Below are 18,586 nucleotides of genomic sequence, written 5' to 3'. Positions count from 1 at the left end.
AAACGGGGACGTGGTGTACGACCCAGACGCGAATAATGACTCCTTTTTAACATATTACGAGCGATTATATGCGGCTGCGGCTTCCCGGCTGAATATAAGTGAGTTCCTGGGTCATCTACCACTCCGTACATTAGAAGAGACTGATCATGAAGAGCTGAGAGAACCAATAAATTCGCAGGAAATCAAAGGCGCCATTAGTGCATTAGCATCTGGCAAAACACCGGAGCCAGACAGCCTCCCAGCGGAATTTTACCAACGCTTTGCAGACATGTTAGCATCGCAATTAGTCAAGCTGTAATCAGCCGCGTATGAATGTGGGGAGTTGTCCTGCTCCACTCAGACTGCCCTGGTGATCCCTCTCCCGAAGACTAAGAAGACAGAGGCTGGTGTGGAAGATTATAGGCCCCTCTCCATGCTTAATCTGGATTTTAAGATCCTAAGTAAGGTGTTGGTTGGCAAGCTAATCCCACATAAGAAGACACTAGTCAACCCTGACCAGAACGGGTTTATACCCTCTTGCAGCACCTCTTATAAGCTTCACAGGCTCTACTCCATACTCTATAATGTCGAGGCCCCAACCAAACACCAGGCAGCGGTTTTATTAGTCGATCTAGAAAAAGCCTTCAACATGGTGGGTTGCGAGTACTTATTTGAGATGATGCGTATGAGCTTGGGGGAGGAGTGGGTGCATTGGGTGTGACTCTAATGTGCTGCGCCCACGGCAAGGGTTAAAACAGGCAAAACAGTCTCCAGATAGTATAAGATATCTCGCTGGACTAGACTGGTGCCCCCTTTCTCCCCTCCTGTTTGTGCTGGCAATCGAGCCTCTTGCTGAAAGGATTCACCAGGGAGGGGACGGGATTGGGTTGTCTATGGGTAGGCGGCTACACCATGTCTCCCTATACGCAGATGACCTGGTGATATAGTTGTTGGAGGCAGTTGCGAGCACCTCTGCGGCCATACAAGTTCTGGACAATTTTGCACTACTTTCGGGCCTGCGAGTCAATAAAACAAAGACATATCTGTTCCTGGTAGCAGGACCAACGCATAGACCTGAGACTTTGATGGCTGACATATTTCACTCGCTGGACGATTTAAAGGAACGAAACCTGGGCAGAGCATTGCGCTCACTGCGTTCCTGTGTGCACTTTTGGTGCACATTACAACTGGCCCGGATCTCCTATCCAAAATGGTCCTGCTCCCTCGCCTATATATATATTTCTTTGTTAATCTTACAGTCCTTAAACAAAGCAGCTGGTTCCGCAGCTTGAATGCCCTATTGCAAGAGCTGGTATGGGGAGGTGGGTGCCCTAGGTTGTCTCCTAAAACACTAAAACGCCCGCTGTCAGAGGGTGGACTAGGGGTACCGAATTTTATATGCTTGCTGCTCAGCTACAGTGACTGGCTGCAATGGGTGGATGGTGTGAATGAGGAGGGCACGTGTTTATCACACCCGGAATCCCGCCATTGCCTAGTGATGGCAAACTACTAATAGCAGCAACACCTACCCTGTACTGCTCATTATTGCAGTGTATGGCCTTCCAGGCCTGGAGATGATGCCAGGGCAAGGAGCAGCGAATCACCAGGTATACTCCTATGCTGCCCCTGGTGGGGCTACCGCATGGTGAACCCCAAATTCTCTTTGAGCGAGCTACCTTGACAAAACTCTGCTCTCGTTTGAAGAGCTGATGGAGGTTTGTGGTCTTCCCCCGAGGCCAGTTCTTACAGTATGAGGCCTTGACGCACGTTTGCACAGCTATGGAATAGAGGGAGGGAGGGAGGAGCCAGAGACACACCAGGTATTACATGCCCTGTTCACCCTCAGGTCGGCAGGGCATCTAGTGAAATGGCTATATGCTACACTGCAAACCGCGTCCGTAAGTCCCTTGAGTGGGTTACAGGCAAAGTGAGACAGAATCCGGGGCAGGGAGCTTACAGACTCAGTGACGTAGGGTCCTGCATTATCCTAAAAAAATCTCTTGCAATACACGCTTAAAATACATACAATTCAACTATACACACGTCCTACATCACACCTCACTGCCTTAACGTGACGTGTGGGGGCGAAGTCCAACAGTGTCCCAGATGCATGCACCCGGATGCAGACTTTGCCCATATGATGTGGGACTGCCAAAGTCTACATTCTTTCTGGGAGGCTGTGCTTGGTAAGCTCACGGAGGTGCTAAGTAGGGTGCTGGCTCCCACAGTGCAGACTTGTTTACTGGGTCTTTTCCCTAGGCCGCAAAAGCGTAAAGTTGGGAATAGCCTGCTAGATCTTGCACTGGGCCTAGCTAAGTGCAGAATAGCGATGGGGTGGAAGTCTCCGAGGGTGCCTCAGTTTGAGACCTGGAATAGAGACGTCATCACGTGGGTGGGGCGGAAGGTGGAGCGCTCAGCTGGGAAGAGTCCAAGGGTATGAGGAAGCAGAACAATGGAGAGAGGTGTTGGCAGCATGGGAAAAGCCTGAAGATACTGTGAGTGATGAGGCAGGTCCAGATTCAGGACAGGGGTCCTGCTCTGAAGGTGCAAACCATGACACCCCTCCACGGCCTCTGGAGGGCTCGGAGCGCTGACCTGAGTGGCAGAGGCCGTGGGAAACAGGTAGAGACCTGCTGAACAGGCAAGGGAGATATTGCGATAGATGGGGGACTCTCCTCCCGACCTCCAGAATTATAGATGGACTATTCGCACTGTGATTTCCCCTCCAAGGGTATCATGTCAAATATAATCTACTTCACTCCAGTCCTGTCTCCTTTTTGGGATTCTATTGGTAATTCACTGACAATATCTCTTGGCTGCCCCATCATAATTATTCTTCCTCTGGTTATATTCGGCCTCTTGGAGGACGTTACAGGAACCGCTGAACAGCTTCTTTTTTATGCAATTTTTCTGGCGGGAAGAGAAATATATAAGAGAAATATATAAAAAATGGAAGGAATCTTCATCTCCCTCTTTTATGGATTGGCAGTCATCAGTTTTACAGGTTTCCAGGATGGACCTTTTGAGATCAGGCAATCAAAATAAGTGAGCCTTCTGGAAGCTTTTGAAGTGGGGGTAATATTGAGACAGTGGACGTTTTTTTTTTTTTCCTCGGTCCTATGATTACGCTGCCCCGATACTCTGTAGATACCTCCGGAGTCATCAGGTTGCGCCCTATGTTGGTTAAACCCGGTAAGGCGGCTCCCCATAGGTTTCCATTTAAGCCTTTGAGAATCCGGTAACACTGGTAGGCGAGTGCCGTAACCTCCAGTTGCCTACATATCCAGTATACTGAGGCAGTGTATCGATATCTCTAGGGTAGAATGGAGCTAGTTGGGTGGAGAATGAGGACAAAAAAAAAATCTACTTCACCCCTCTGCACTGGTTTTACCTACTTCTTTTTCAGTTTTGTTTCTCTTTTTGTTATGAGGTTTGTTTTCAAAATGGAATTTAGATTACTAAAGATATGCGAGGACTCTGGACTGGTGTTGGAAACACCCATTTATAAGTTGTTGTAAACAGATTTCAGTGAAACATGTACTAGATATTATAGTCATCATCTGAGGATGTTAGTAATATGATGGACCACTGTTGATAAGTCCTACATTAAGTACTCTGGTTACAAGATGAGTAATCGCAATGGGATTGTCAGTATTGACTATAGATCGGTCTGTATTAGTTCTAGTTGTGATTTAGCCGTCATCTAGTGTACCGATCTTGCTCACAATGTTTTTCCTTTCTGTATCATATGTGTTGAACATTACAGAATGCCAATTAAAATGTGTAAAATATATATATATATTCAGCACCTGGCAGCAGTCGTTAAGGACAGGGGCCTAACTGTGGTCTCCTCTGAGGATGTCACACAGTTAGTGGTTGCGTTATCTGACAACTCCGCACAGCATGTGCTCAAATTTAAAGATGATTTAGCAGCTATACCAGACTGGATGACTTCTAACTGTCTGCAACTGAATGCCAGCAAATTGGAGATCTGTTGGTGGGTAAAAACTCATCTGTGGAGTGAGCACTGCTGGCCATGCACCCTTGGGCTCCCACCTGCCCCCAAGCATTTGGTTAAAAATCTTGCTGTATGGGTTGACTCTGCATTGACCTTTCAGGCTCAAACAAAAGTGGTAGCCGGAGTGTGCTTTGGGCTCTTACGCGGTCTTAAACCTCTGTTGGGTTTTTTCGATGCAAACACTCTCTAATATTATTCAGGCCACTGTAATATCTAGGCTGGATTACGCAAGTTCCTTGTACTTGGGGGCCAATAGAGCAGAGATACACAGCTTACAAACAGCACAAAATGCTGCAGTTTGGATGCTCCTCGGTCTGCCGAGAACATGTTCTATTTCTAATTTCATCAGCAGATTGCATTGGCTTCCGGTGGAGAAACATATCAATTTCAAAGCCCTTTGTATCTCCCATAGAATTATGAACTCCCAATCCCCCAACATTTAGCTAATCTTCTCACTCCCTACACACCCACCCGCCAGCTGCGTTCTATTAGTCAGCACCTGGCGGTTCTTCCTCTGGTAAAGAGAGCAAGGGCAGGAGGTCGCTCCTTTCATGCTCTTGCTCCTAAACTTTGGAATTCCCTTCCTGCGAGCATTGGAAGTATCCATAATCATGCTCACTCGAAAGGCTATATACAAAAAAAATCCTTAATAATCTGCTCCTCTTCTCGTCAATTTGTTTGCCCCTATGTTGGTTTGAGATCAGCGCTGGGGCAGCAATGCGCTCTACAAATCGAATTACAAAACATAACATATCGGGCTCAAAAACGTACTCTACTCTGTGATAAAATACAGATTTCAGCTTTCTACAAGTGTTTATCAACTCTTAGGCACTGTGAAGATGCCTATCCAAAGATAATCCCTTAATAATCAACATTTCATCTTGGATCCAAGAGATTCTTGATCCTGATGTCACTTTCTCCTCTCAGATTAATACTTAACCAAACCTTTTGACCACTTTACCTCAGTAGAGAATGACTAACTCTTCCTAACCTCTAAGTCAACAGAGACACTCGAGTTAAGTCACATCATGCACCCTGGTTTAACAACAGCTTCAAAGTCCTGAAACCATCACAAAACTTCCCACGTGCACGGAAGATTACAAATGCTAACTATATGCTTAATTTTAATTGACGTCATAGGCATTAGCAAATGAGCACATTTTGAATTGCCCTTTAAAAATTCAAAGGATAAGCTAAACATAACATTTGTCAAATTTAGTACAAATTCATCAAATAACAGTAGTGTTATAGGCAAATTAAAAAGACAGTTTTCCAACTCAAGAAAACTTTAAAATGCAACCTCTTCATGGACAATCTGATTATCATTCAAAATGCTATTTTCTGAAAATATACTGAACGGATTTACACAAAAGAAAGACTCTGGGTACTTTACCACTGCTAAACAGTACTAAAGTGCATATGCTCTCCATGTAAATTGTGTATGATCAGTTTTCCATGATTGGGCTATCTGATGTACTAGTAAATCCCTGGTACAGTGTGTGCCCAGGGCATGTAAATCAAATGCTACTAGTGGGCCTGCATCACTGGCTGTGCCACCCACACAAGTAGCCTTTCAAAGGTGTCTCAGCCCTGCCACTGCTGTGTCCGTGCGCATTTTCAACTGACATGTCGACCCGTTAAGTGCACCCACTTGCTATGCCCAAACGTAACCTTTTCTTACATGCAAGGCATCCCCTCAGTTAGGCCCAAGGTACCCCTATGGGCAGGGTGCAGTGTATGTGTAAGTTAGGACATGTCCCGATAGTGAAATACTCTGTATTTTGTTTTTCACTATTGCAAGGCCATCTGTCCCATAGGTTTACATGAGAGTTGCTTTGTAACATCTTACAAGCATAACTTTCCATTGGGATAAAGTAGAGAAATAGAGTTTAGGCTTCCTGAGCTCAGGATATAAAAATTAAGCATGGGCGAATTTTGCGAATCTGGTGTTCGCAAATTTTGCGAATTTGCGAACTCTCAATCCGCGAATTCTCGCGAATTTGAGGATTTTTTTTTTGTGTTCGCAAGGGTTTCTGCCAGTTCGCGAGGATTTTGTACCAGTTCGCGCTTGCGAACTTACTTGTCGGCACGCAACGGTCGCGACTATGTTGTTTCTAAGTCTTATTCATCATCACAGGTCACAGCACCCTCTGTTTCACCACTGCCACTCTGTTTCACCACTGCCACCCTCTGTTTCACCACTGCCACCCTCTGTTTCACCCATGCCACCCTCTGGTACATCAATTCCACCCTCTGGTTCATCATCATCACTGTAGATTATGGGGGGAAAAAGCAAGCACACCTGCCCTGCTTCAACTGACGTGAATTAATTTGGGGTTGATTTATTAATGTGTCCCTGTTTTAAAATTCCAGTCTGCACCTGCTTCCTTATCTGTAATTTGTTTTCTGTTGCAGTGCAATTTTTTTTTCCAGGACCTTTGTGGCCTACTTGTAGCTATTCTATGATCCATACAATTGTTGCAACTAGCAACTGAACTCTGGAGGGGCCCCAGTCAGGAAGCACTACAGGGAATGGTTACTAATGATGAATTTGAACTTTTGCACCTGCTGCTGAGAGCTTTCAGTTTAGCAAAACTCGTTTTTCTGCAGAACAGCAAATGTAATGCCAACAAACTTACTTGTGAAAGTTTATTTCTAATCCAAAAGTGATCCAAAGTCAAAAGGCCTCAAATCCAAAAAAGGGCAGGCAAATGTCAACCTGAGGAGTTACTCTGAAAAAAATCATCATTTTCAGAAGGTCTATGCTGCTTGCTAGTGGATTTCTTGTGCAGAATTGCAAATTTTGTAATTTCGCGAGTGCGAGATTGTTGCTGCCCGCCGCACCTACATGTTCGCAATTGCGAACTTACACCGCACGCCGCAAAATTGTATCACCAAGAAAAAAAAATCTGCTGCGTGCGAATTTGCGGATTTTCGGTAAATTCGCGAGCGTTCGCGGATTGCGAATTTACCGAAAATCCGCAAAATCCGCGAGCGGAACGGATTTTCCGCCCATGCTTAATAAAAATACATATTTTAGTAAAGATGATTTTGATATTGTCTGTGTTAAAATACCACTTTTAGAAAGGGGGTATTTTCTTGTCTAACCATCTATGTGCCTCTGCCTGTGACGTTTCTACTGTCTGGGTTTTAGGCTGACAGGGGCTGGTTTGAGCACTCACATTAGACAGACACCGGGAGGGGTGGGGTGGGGTGGGGGTTTAAAGCGTGTTCTTTTTTTCCTGGATGACTCATACCCAGGCGGAATAGTCCTGGCTGCATTTAGAGCAGGCGTCTCCAAACCGGTCCTGGAGGGCCCGGATCCATGCCAGATTTATAAAATTACTAAATGTATCTCAATGGGGATATCCCAAAAATATGGCATGGATCCGGCCCTCCAGGACCGGTTTGGAGACCCCTGATTTAGAGTAATGGTAGGAGTTGTTGTTTGCACCTGAATGGACTGTCTATCATTCGCAATGTTGTCTCCGCCCCTGGAGAGAGCCTGGCGGGAGCCAGCAGAACTGGATTATGTATGCCAGTGGAACTTTTTTTGTGCCAACGTCAAAGGGAAATGTGATATAAATATTGGGGCCCTGACCCCAGAACTTTAGATTACTGCTGGTCTAAGAAACCTGCCAGGAATAAGAGCTGAAAGAGCTGTGAGGAGAGACTACCACTTTGCTCTGTTCTTTGCTAGGTTGGCTAGCAGTTGCTGCTTCTGTCGTGGGCAGGGAAAGGACAGGACTGTGCTTTCTGCATCCTAAGTATCTCCAAAGGCTTGGTGTAGAGCTTGCCTCATGTTGGAAGTATCAGGGAAACCAAAGACTTCAACATCCTCTGGGTACCAACTTCTGGAACTGGATGTTTCAGCTACCACAGAGGGAAAAGGTAACCAGGCACCGTCAATGACGCCGCTGCAGACAGTAAGCACAATCAGGCCGCTGGCCTGTCTGAATGGGAGCACGATTCCTGATCAAAATTAAATAATTTATTTGAAATCGGCGCGGCACTGCCAGCATGAGAACTCGCTGATTTCAAGTACATTATTTAATGTTGATTAGGCGGCCGCCGCGCCGCCCGGCCCTATAGTGTATCACGCGCTACCTGATGAAGTCACCCCCTGCTTCAGTCCAGTAACCCTGAACCATGGCGGTCCTGGTGCCCCTGCTCGCCCTGCTGTACTAGAGTCGGCCCTGCTGCTCACGAGATGACTCACGCCTGGAAGGCAGAGACAGAACTGCTAGGGAAGGAGAGCGACGTTATAGAGGGGATAAGACATGCCCAAGAGAGAACAAGATATTACCGGAAGAACTGCGTCCGAAGGTGTTGAGAAGCACGGTGCTCAGCAGACTGAACTACTGCAACTCCCTATACTTGGATGCTCCACAATATATCCTCAGGGGGTTGCAGAGAGTCCAGTCGGCAGTAGCAAAAATGGCATTAAATAGGCAGCGCAGCGCCTCATCTACACAAGCTTTGAGGGAACTTCACTGGCTGCCTATTAAGGAGAGGGTCCAATTTAAGGCACTATGCCTAGTCCACAGAGCGGTACATGACACAGGTCCCATCCCTTTGCAAGACAAATTCTCCTGGTACCATCCCACAAGACAACTTCGTTCCTCAAGTGCCAGGCTGCTGGTTACTCTTAGATTTAAGCGATCTAGGATGCGAGGAAGGTAATTTAGTGTGACCACCGCTCTCCTGTGGAACAAGCCTCCTCAGAATATTAGACAAATGGATTCTTTACTCGAGTTCAGGAAGCACATTAAAACATGGCTCTTCCCTAGGGTTTGATCCTCTCCCTTTCTCTTTAAATGCTTGAAACTAGTTACTGACTGGTCTAACCCCTTTTTGATCAAAGCGCCAGGATAACTGTAGGGTGACAGTCTGCGCTATATAAGAATATAGTCCATTCCATTCCATAGACAAGAGAGGGAGCTAATAAGATAGACCTCGGACCCAGAGAATGAGACAGACCTGAAAGAGAATACGATAACCAGAGACGGTTGATGAAAAAACTGCATATTTCAGGTAATTAACATATCGTATGTACAACATACAGGAGCTTCAGACAAGCTAGTGTATTAAATGTATTACCTGAATAGGACACCTTTTTTAGGGGGCCAGTACATTGTGGTGCACTGCATACATGCCACTAAACCCGATTCAGACAGGAGACTCAGGAGTATTTAAACCCAAACTTGCTATATTTTGGCAGTCTCCCGCTTAGAATCGCATCTGCTTCAATACAAGCTCATGGGGGTAGTACATTCTCAGATTGTGTTTTTTTTTAACTTCCACTTTCCTCTTCTAAAAGGTTGGTATGGATAGTGCATGTAAATTCACCTCCCTTTAGCCCACCATGACTCGGCAAGAATCCGGGTGGAGGTGGTCAATTTCGGGAAGCATGACTCACTGGGAAATCAGGTTTTGTGACTCAGCGAAAATCAGAGCAAAACCGGCCGATGTTTGTTTGTGCAGACTTGCGTTGTAGTGTGACTCATCAAAAAACGAAATCTGACTTGTGTATGTAAAACTAGCCAATGTTTGTGCCTAGTCAGAAAATACAAAACCCATACCGTGACTCGACGAAAAACAAAATCGTGACTTCTGAGTAAGCAGAACCAACCGACGTGTCAGCGCAAACACAAAAAGAGGCGCCATGCTTCAGCAGATCCAGTAATGTGGAATGATGGCTGGCGCGTCCCTACTACCTCTTCTCGGCTCTGCTCTCGCTCGCCTTCCTGCTGGTGCAGAAGGCGCTACCGCTGTGCCTAGCATTGCCCACCCAGAGCGAGGACGGCAACTCCTGCGACTTTGACTGAAGGGAGGTCGAGATTCTGATGTTCCTCAGCGCCATCGTCATAATGAAGAAACGGCACTCCATCATCATTGAGCAACACATGGGGAACATCTTCATGTTCAGTAAAGTGGCCAATGCAATTCTTTTCTTCTGTCTGGACATCCAGATGGGACTGCTCTATCTCACCCTGTGCCTAGTGTTCTTGATGACCTGTACACCCCCTCTCTCCATGGGACCGGAATATATCAAATATTTCAACGACATGACCATCGATGAGGAGATTGATAAAGATAGACGGGTGACCTGGCTCGTGGAATTCTTTGCCAACTAGTCCTCGAAATGTCAGTACTTCGCGCCTGTGTATGCGGACCTCTCCCTAAAGTACAACTGTGCTGGCCTGAAATTCGGGAAAGTGGACATTGGATGCTACCCGGATGTCAGCACCAGGTATAATGTCAGCACGTCTCCTCACAAAGCAGCTTCCCTCGCTGATTTTATTCCAGGGTGTGAAGGAAGTGCTGCGAAGGCCACAAGTCGAGAAGAAGGGAAGGGCTGTACCTTGGAGCTACTCTGTGAAGAACGTGGTACGGGAGTTCAACCTGAACGAGTTGTAACGGAAATACAAGAAACTGCCCAAGCAACGGGAGATTATTCGGTTGTGAACATGCCCTAAACATGCCCTATCGTAGTTGTATCTAAAGCCTGAATGAATCTCTACAGCTACTGATGCAGTGTTACTCCGGAAATATTTTCTAAAACCATATCACCTTTCCCTGAAGTACCAAATCATACATCTACTCCTCAGTGGGGCCCATAACACCGAGTTACACACAAAACACTTCCATCCTACTTCATAGATCGGTGAGATTCAAAGGCGAGCTGCTGTATCATAGTGGAGTGTCTAAATTAAAACTAAATATTTATACTATTTACACCTACAGTTTAAATGAGTTTTACCATGGTTTTTAATAACAAGACATTTTATTTAGACACACCACCATTATAATCGATGAATTTGCTAGAAAAAATTAGGCATAGGAAAATACAAGACCATCTTAATTCTCCATTTATCTAATTTTTATAAAAAACAAAATTTAGCATGTCTAACAGTTTATTCGCCTTATTTATTTCTTTATTCAAAAATAACTTTAAAGGAGTAAAAGTTTTATCTCAAACAGTTATATTCATTTATTTCAGAGATTTCAGAAATGGACATTATTATTTAGATTTCTGGACTCAAATATTCGCAAAAGACAGATAGTTCCCAAAATTAATTTTCTCCTAACTACCCTAACTAATAACCTCATCTAAAGCTCAGTTCTCACTCAAAGAAAATAAAACATTTATTCAAGAATTCTTACATCTCAGGAAAATCAACATACCGACATCATCCCAGGAGGAAATCGGATGAAAGTTTTTTCTTAAAGAAAATCAAGACTTTTTATACCTTTTTCACTAACTTTATCTATCTACAAAAGTAACTATCAGCCCAACTTCAAGTTCTGATTGGACAATTTGAGGGTGGATGAGCATCACCTCATCATTCTAATATTTAATTTCTGTAGCATCAGCTGAATTTTAAAGAGTGCTTTGTTTGAAAGTCTTTGGCCTAGTCACATCCTCAACTAGCTACTACATGATAGTTTCCCACGATCAGTAACTCAAATGTTCATTCTTTTTGGCAGTCATCAGGACTTTCAGGGCAAGTAGTCCTTGAACTGCTTTCATTCAGGCAAAGGCAGCTCACATTCAATCTCAGCCCTGGGCTGCGCATGCTCAGTTCATCTTCCATTCACAGTTAATGAAGCAGCCATCTTTTTACTAGGCCTCACGGGCCAGAATGGGCACTATCATAGAAACAAACACAAATGCTAATTATTGAAATATAGCCCTTATGTTTACCCCCCCCCCATGCTAAGGATTTCCCTATTAGTTGTTACCTAACAAATAAGCAACCTATATGCATGATACACTTATCTCCATGTCTTTGCCACAAAACACATGAACAGAAAGCACATTTATGCCGCTTTTGATTAAATTAAAGCTTTGTATTAATAAACAACATGACGACATTACTAAATTAGTCAGTTATAGATCTCTATGTAAGCAGATTAGTATTACCACGTGTATTTGTGTGTGCATTCTATACTACGTTGATTTATATTTTCCAAACTCTCACAATTAATAAAGATTACAGTTATGAGGAAATGACTTCACAAGGGGTATACAAAAATGTGTTTTTCCACCTCGCTCCATCACTGCCAACTTGCTTGCTGGAGGCTCCGGCAACAGCAGCACTTGTTAGGAATTATCAGGAGCTGGACGGCATCCCTGGCTCTCATCCCCCATAAAACTCTCGTGCATCTTAGGAGACTGTGGCGGCTTGGTATGGCTCCAAAGAATTTGAAAAATCAAAAGGATCTGACTGCCGGTAAAGATGCTGGCAAAACACTCGGTAGTGAAACTGAGGGTGCTCAAGATGGCTCGAGTGAGGGAAAAGATTGCAACAGGAAGAAAGAGCAGACCCCGACCTCTGACACCACTGACATAATGGGGAAACTGGGGCTGCCTCGGCGCGGCGGCCCGAAAAACAAAACAGATCTTAAAAATCACGACGGTACGGTTGCCAGCGGGACACGGCTGCCGACAGCTAATACGTGCGAAGGCACAATGAGGCAGCCTTCTGTACTAGAAGCATTTGAAAGCTCATGTCCTACCTCGACGGCACCTCTAGTTGGAGCTCAGGGTCTATCTGGGATTCCTCCGCATAGTTTTTCGTCCCTCCGCACAGAACAGCAGCAGAAGTTGGTCCGGTTGGACTTTCTGGGAGGGGCACCTGGTGCATTCTGGGACAGGTAGTTCTGGAGCAATGCCTGTAGGAATGGTTGGTAGTATCCTGGGTCAGCATGAAGGCGCGGTCACTGCTGCTGCTCCGGGTGAACTATCTTAACTGCCGACCATAAACATTGCTGAAAGCAGGATTGACGGTGAGAAAGGGGAAGGGGAGAAAGCTGGGGATAAAGCGGTTTGCGACCTAGTTAATCATATCAACCCCATTAACCCCACTGAGCCCATTGTTATTGGTAAATCTGCAGCACCTATGGTGGAGGGTGTTAGTAATGAGACTCATGCAGCAACTGGCAACATACCTTAACCCCTCTCAGAGCCTTGAGATTCACTAGAATCAGGATGATTTTGTATGCAATTCGGCACATAATGAAGGGGCTAGTTTGTCATGGGTTGATGTTACCCCGCTATCCCCTGATGGGGATAAGTTAATATCCGTAAATGATGATACTGACACATGAGATGTTGGTATGCAAGCAGTCAGCTTCGCAAGGGGCACTCTGTGAGGGAGCATATGGGTGGACTCAAAAGAATTGTAGATGGTCAGCTAATGTGATACATGAAGCAACTGGTAATATGGAAAGCCAAATAAAGGGCAAGAAAGCCAGTGTAAATAGAAGCAGCAGCAATGGTGGTCAGAATGTTGTAATATGACCTTACGATTTTTGACAGTAAATATATGCGGCCTTAACGACCAGGCCAAGAGGAACAAGGTGGCAATTAGGCTTAAAACCCTACATGTGGATTTTGTGTCTATTCAGGAAACGCATACTGAGGGTGGTAGAGTACGGGTATTAGAGCAGCTTGGTTATAAACTATTGGTTCATACAATGCAGGGTTCACGAACTTGGGGGGTGGCAATATTAACCCGGAGGAAGGATGTTATGGTGCTGATCAATGGGGGCATTGGGTTTTGGTTGAATGCTCGATAAATCATTTTAAATTTACATTTGCTTCAGTATATGAGTCCACATGTGACGATGCAGAGATATTGGAAGGTCTAGATTCTAATCTGGCAACTTGGCCTCCCCCGATAATTATCAGCAGGGACTTTAATGTTACAGGTCTGGGGGTAAGCTGGGATGACCCGCTTAGTTAATACATAGGGGAAAAAAGGAAAGTTGGTTACACCTTGTCTAATTTAGTCCGCAATAATGGTCTAGTTGATACATGGCTGTACCTGAAACCACTGGAGGCAGGCAGTATTTTTTTTTCTGCCCCAAACAAGGCTGTTTCCGGCCTGGATTACTTCTTTGTGTCTAATCAGTGTATCTCCCAGGCAGGGATTGAAAAGCACCCCCAAACTATTTCAGATCACAATCCATTAGTGCTGAGCGTCAATTTTACCAAGCTGGATAGAAGAAATGTCGGGTGGACCTTCGAACGTAGGTTATTATACGACCCGATTATATCTTGTATATGAAAGGGTGGGTTAGGGAGTTTTCGGGAGCATAATCGAGGTTCCTCTAGGGATGGAATTGTCTGAGATACGTTGAAGGCTGCTGTGAGATGCCGAAATAAGGCAGGAGTTGGTTAAGCTTGAGGAAGCACCGGGGATGGCAATCCACTCTGGTGAAGTGATTGATGAGCTAATGGTGCAATTAGCTATGAAAAAAGCAGAAGCAGGGGATCACTATGCCAATAAAGCCGCTGAGATCTATATGGCGAAGAAAGAACAGAGCTATGAATTTAATGAGCGGGTGGGGCATATCTTGGCCATTAGAACCAGGCAAAAAGCTTCAGCGGGCGAGGTTTCGGAATTTTTTTATGTTAATAGGAGGGTTATTACGGAGGCAGAAGGTATAAGGGAGGTCTTTAGGTTTTTTTATCATCATTTGTATTCCGGCCGGGCAGGGGTGGTGCTGGGGGATATTCGGGAGTACTTAGACGGAATTTTAAACTAGAAAGTAGATCATAAAGGCAGGGAAGAGTTGGAGATGCCATTCTCTCAAGATGAAATAATGGGTGCTCTGCTAGATTTGCCTGCGGGTAAAGCTGTTGGCCCAGATCAAATCCATCTTGAATTTTATAAAAATTTTAAGGATGATATAGGATCGGATTTAATAGAGGTGATGACAATAGCACAAAAAGGAGGCCTGCTCCGGAATCATGGGCAGGAGCAGATGTGATTTAAAAAAAAAAAAAGATGAACCAGCTAGGGAGCCGGGTTCATACCGTCCAATCACGCTTCTGAACAGTGACGTCAAGGTATTCTCTAAAGTCTTGGCTATGCGGCTAAATAGAATTTTTAAAAACACTATTCATCCTTGCCAACATGGGTTTATATGGGACGGGTGACAACACTACATATACGACGAGTGATTATCCTTTTTGATGTAGTGGGGATCTCAGGGGATCCTATGGCCATATTACTTTTGGATGCGGAAAAGGCATTTGATAGGGTCTCCTGAGATTTTTTTATGGGAAGCAATGAGATGGTTTCGCCTCAGAGAGGGGTTTATTCAGTTGGTTAGAGTGCTCTATATGGCCCCTACTGCTAGAATAAAGGTTAATGGTAATTATACTCCTTTGTTTGATATACAACGAGGGACGCGGCAGGGATGCCCCTTATTCCCTCTATTGTTTGCTATCTTTATGGACCCTTTAATTCGTTTATTTTTGGTTAATGGTAGAATCCTCCCTGTGGTCAGTCAAGGGATTGAAACAAAAGTCCTCGCATATGCGGACGACGTGGCCATAGTCTCCTCTGATCCGAAAGGTGGCAGGAAGCGGTTGTGTCGTTAGCATCAGAGTTTGGTATACTCTCTGGTTATGCACTTAATGAATCTAAGACCCAAATAATCACGAACCATTTAATCAACTTTGAGGATCCTCGTGTTACTGACTCTGCTGTATACCTTGGGATATGGATTTCCGCGGATCTTGGAACATTGGTGGCTAAATATATAGAACCAGTTATTAGAAAGGCTAGGCTGGATTTAGACTGGTTGAACAATCTTCACTTATCGTTGGTGGGGCACTGCAATGTTATTAAAATGATCTTTTTGCCAATATTACCATATTAATTTAGAGAGATTCCTTTGGAGTTTCAGAAATTTTGGTTCATCTCATTAGAAGGTTTATTTAATAGGTTTCTGTGGGCACATGGTAAAACAAGGCGGGCATTACGGTTTGTCTTTGCCGCAGGAGAGGGGGGGGGGTTTCGGTCCCTTATCTCAAAAGTGATTACTGGGCTGCTGCTCTACAATACATGGGGATACTTGCATGGGAATGTCCCCCGGATATTGAAGGGGGAAATGAACTGCCTGATGTCTATAAATTGCTACTGGGGGAAAATGCAGGGAGGTGTGGTTTTTTAAAAATTCTCGTAGCCCAGTTACTCTAAAAAAATACTAAGTTTAAGACCCTGATTGCTGCTTCTAAGATCTAGGGGACTGTAAAAACGAAAACTGGTCTGGGCAGAGTCAATCATTATACGGTGCCATACAAAAACCCCACACTGCCAGAAACGTTCTTGGATGATACAATGGCAGGGTGGGACGCCAAGGGTGTCCATAAGGCTGGGGATCTATATGGAATTAATGGTTTTCGTCAATTTAGCAATAAACAGATGGAATTTTCATTGGAGAATAGTAATTTTTTAACTCCATGGCTGCTAAGGCAATTCCCCTCCTGTGCTGGGAATTGCTATTTGACATTATTTTATGATGAGCTGGGCTCGTCATCAGTGTACGAGGAGGCTACACCATGACGAGCCCAGCTCGTCATCAGCTTGGAAGGGGTTAAAGTACCTACAGATTTGTAGTTTTTTTGTAAAAAAACGTGGGGATTGCGGGTTTGATAGTAATGTTATTGTTGATATCAAGGAAGGAATAAGGGGGGTATTAAGCTGATATATGCAGAGGTAATAAGGTTGAAGCAAGATGATTTGATTAAACAGGAGGCCAAGTGGGCTGAGCGAGAGGGAACTGCTCCAGGTGCACTTCTAAGGTCTCTAGAGATGGTTCAGTCGATTCTCTGCTCCGCTGGGCTTCAGGCACAGCATTACAGAACTGTGTTTTCACTATATTACATGCCGGCTAGAATCACTCAGTGGGGAGTTCATCAGGGATAACCAGACCAAGGTGTGGTGGGGTGGATGCTGATCTGGTTCATATGTTTGCAACTTGTCCCCACTTGCAAGAGCTACTGAAACAAATTGAGGAATTTTTAGATCGGTCACTTGGGGTGGAAATTAAGTTAAGCCATGAATGAATTATTTTAGGAGTTATTGGTTTGGCCTATGTGGAGAACATATATCGTTTTTTTTTGTCGCTATGGGTGTTTTGAGGATCAAAATTGCATCTGCCTGGCTAGATACCCTTCCACCCACATTTCAGCAATGGCTGACTCGCCTACTCTCTACATATACAATAGAGAGGGCAATTTATGACAGAAAGGGTAGGAAATCGAAATTATTGGGACCGCGCATCTGGCTCCTTTATTAAAATGTAAAGAAAAAGAATGATTATTGCAGTTTGGGGAAGAATTTAAGGGTGATGATATTCTATTTAAATGCTGCTTCACTTGTTTTCTCTTTTCCTTTTCTCTTCTTTGCTTGGTTTCCTGCTTTTCTTATGTTTAAAATAAAATTGTGTGTTATGGAGTAGCATGAAGATCGCTGATCATGAGTAAGATGTGGCGCTTTTTCTTTTTGTCAGATGTACATATCTGCTGAAATGCTTGCTTGGGGGTAAAAAATAGTTTTTTCGAAAAACTTAGATATTAAAGAAAAAAAAAGCAACGGGAGATTATGGAAGAGGAGGAGCCCTGATCCCAACCTGGTGAGAACCCCTCCGATGAAAGCAAGAAAGACAAGTGATGCTTCCACCGGGACCATCCCCTTCCTCTCCATAGCTCGTCACCTCCTTCATTACCATGGTGGGTCTTCCCTCCCTCCCTGGCGGGTGGGGCGAAGTGGTCTGCTGATTATTGAACTGCATGGTGGTGGGATTGATAACTTGTTTTGGTCTATTTATGTTCTGTTTCTTCATCTGCTGGCTTGAACGGATGTCTGTCCGGCCTCTGCCCCATCCCTACAAGACTAACGTGCACATAGCAGGGAGCACATGGTTTCCCTCATGAGTCTTTACACATATCTGTGAGCCCTCTGTTTACGCCCCCTTTTGAGTGACGCAGCATTCTCCTTCTCCGTGTCCTCCATACTGAATGGTTCATTTCTCCACCTGATTGGGTCTACGTTGTAAATGTTTTTTTCTCCCAGAGCCTGGCGTATGTGTAGTAGGGAAATGAGTATGTATTGGGTGGGGCTGCCGGGTTAGGGTAAAGTATATTTGAGTGGCAATCTGGTCAGAAGTTACTTTATTTGTATTTTAGATTCTCTTTTAGCCCTCTCAATCTGTGGGCCCCCGGTTTCAGTAAATATAGTTCTTGTTGTTAAAATTCTTTTGCTGGACTGGGTGGGTGACCTGTCCCATGAGCTGCCAGCCCTACTCTGGAAAAGATGCAAATTCCTTATTTGTCCCATTGTGAATGAAGAAGGCAGTGAGGTTTGGAGCAAATGGGAAGACCGGAAACAAATTACAAATGCGAAATCTTACGGAGCAACTTACAAATCCAAGAAAAAATATACCAGGCTGATGGAAATTCCCTACTTTCCGGTGTCTTTTTCCAGTTATCTGCCCTCTACTTGCTGCCTCTCTTAAAGCATTGTCTTGCGCTTCCTTCTTTGTATGTTTTATTTATTGGATCTTGTTGTAGCCTTCCTCGCATCACCTCTACCTAGGAGCATGGCCTAGGGTACTTTGCAGTATGGGGTTTCCCTCCTCTAGTCCTCATTCCTTGCAGCCAGGAGGAATGTTCAACATAATTGTGAGTCTTGCACCTTTGGATAGGTTGTTTGGGCTGCTTGGACTGTGGAGGGCTGTCTGCCAGGCTGACGACCATTGTGAGGAGTTTAATGAAGTGCTTGAGAC

The 18,586-nt window shown here is 44.6% G+C and overlaps 1 protein-coding gene and 1 pseudogene across 1 annotated transcript in view; both read left to right on the top strand.

The window, feature by feature from the left end:
* Nucleotides 1-18,586, top strand: part of RUNDC3B (RUN domain containing 3B) — a 345,682-nt gene that overhangs the window by 313,481 nt on the left and 13,615 nt on the right. The window lies entirely within an intron of this gene.
* On the top strand, nucleotides 8,147-17,472 carry LOC147688899 (thioredoxin-related transmembrane protein 2 pseudogene; annotated as a pseudogene).

The sequence above is a fragment of the Lissotriton vulgaris genome, chromosome 10 (genome assembly GCF_964263255.1).
Source record: "Lissotriton vulgaris chromosome 10, aLisVul1.2, whole genome shotgun sequence".
Classification (NCBI taxonomy): Eukaryota; Metazoa; Chordata; class Amphibia; order Caudata; family Salamandridae; genus Lissotriton; species Lissotriton vulgaris.
The sequence above is the reverse complement of the archived record's forward strand: the minus strand, read 5'-3'. Positions and strand labels throughout refer to the sequence as shown.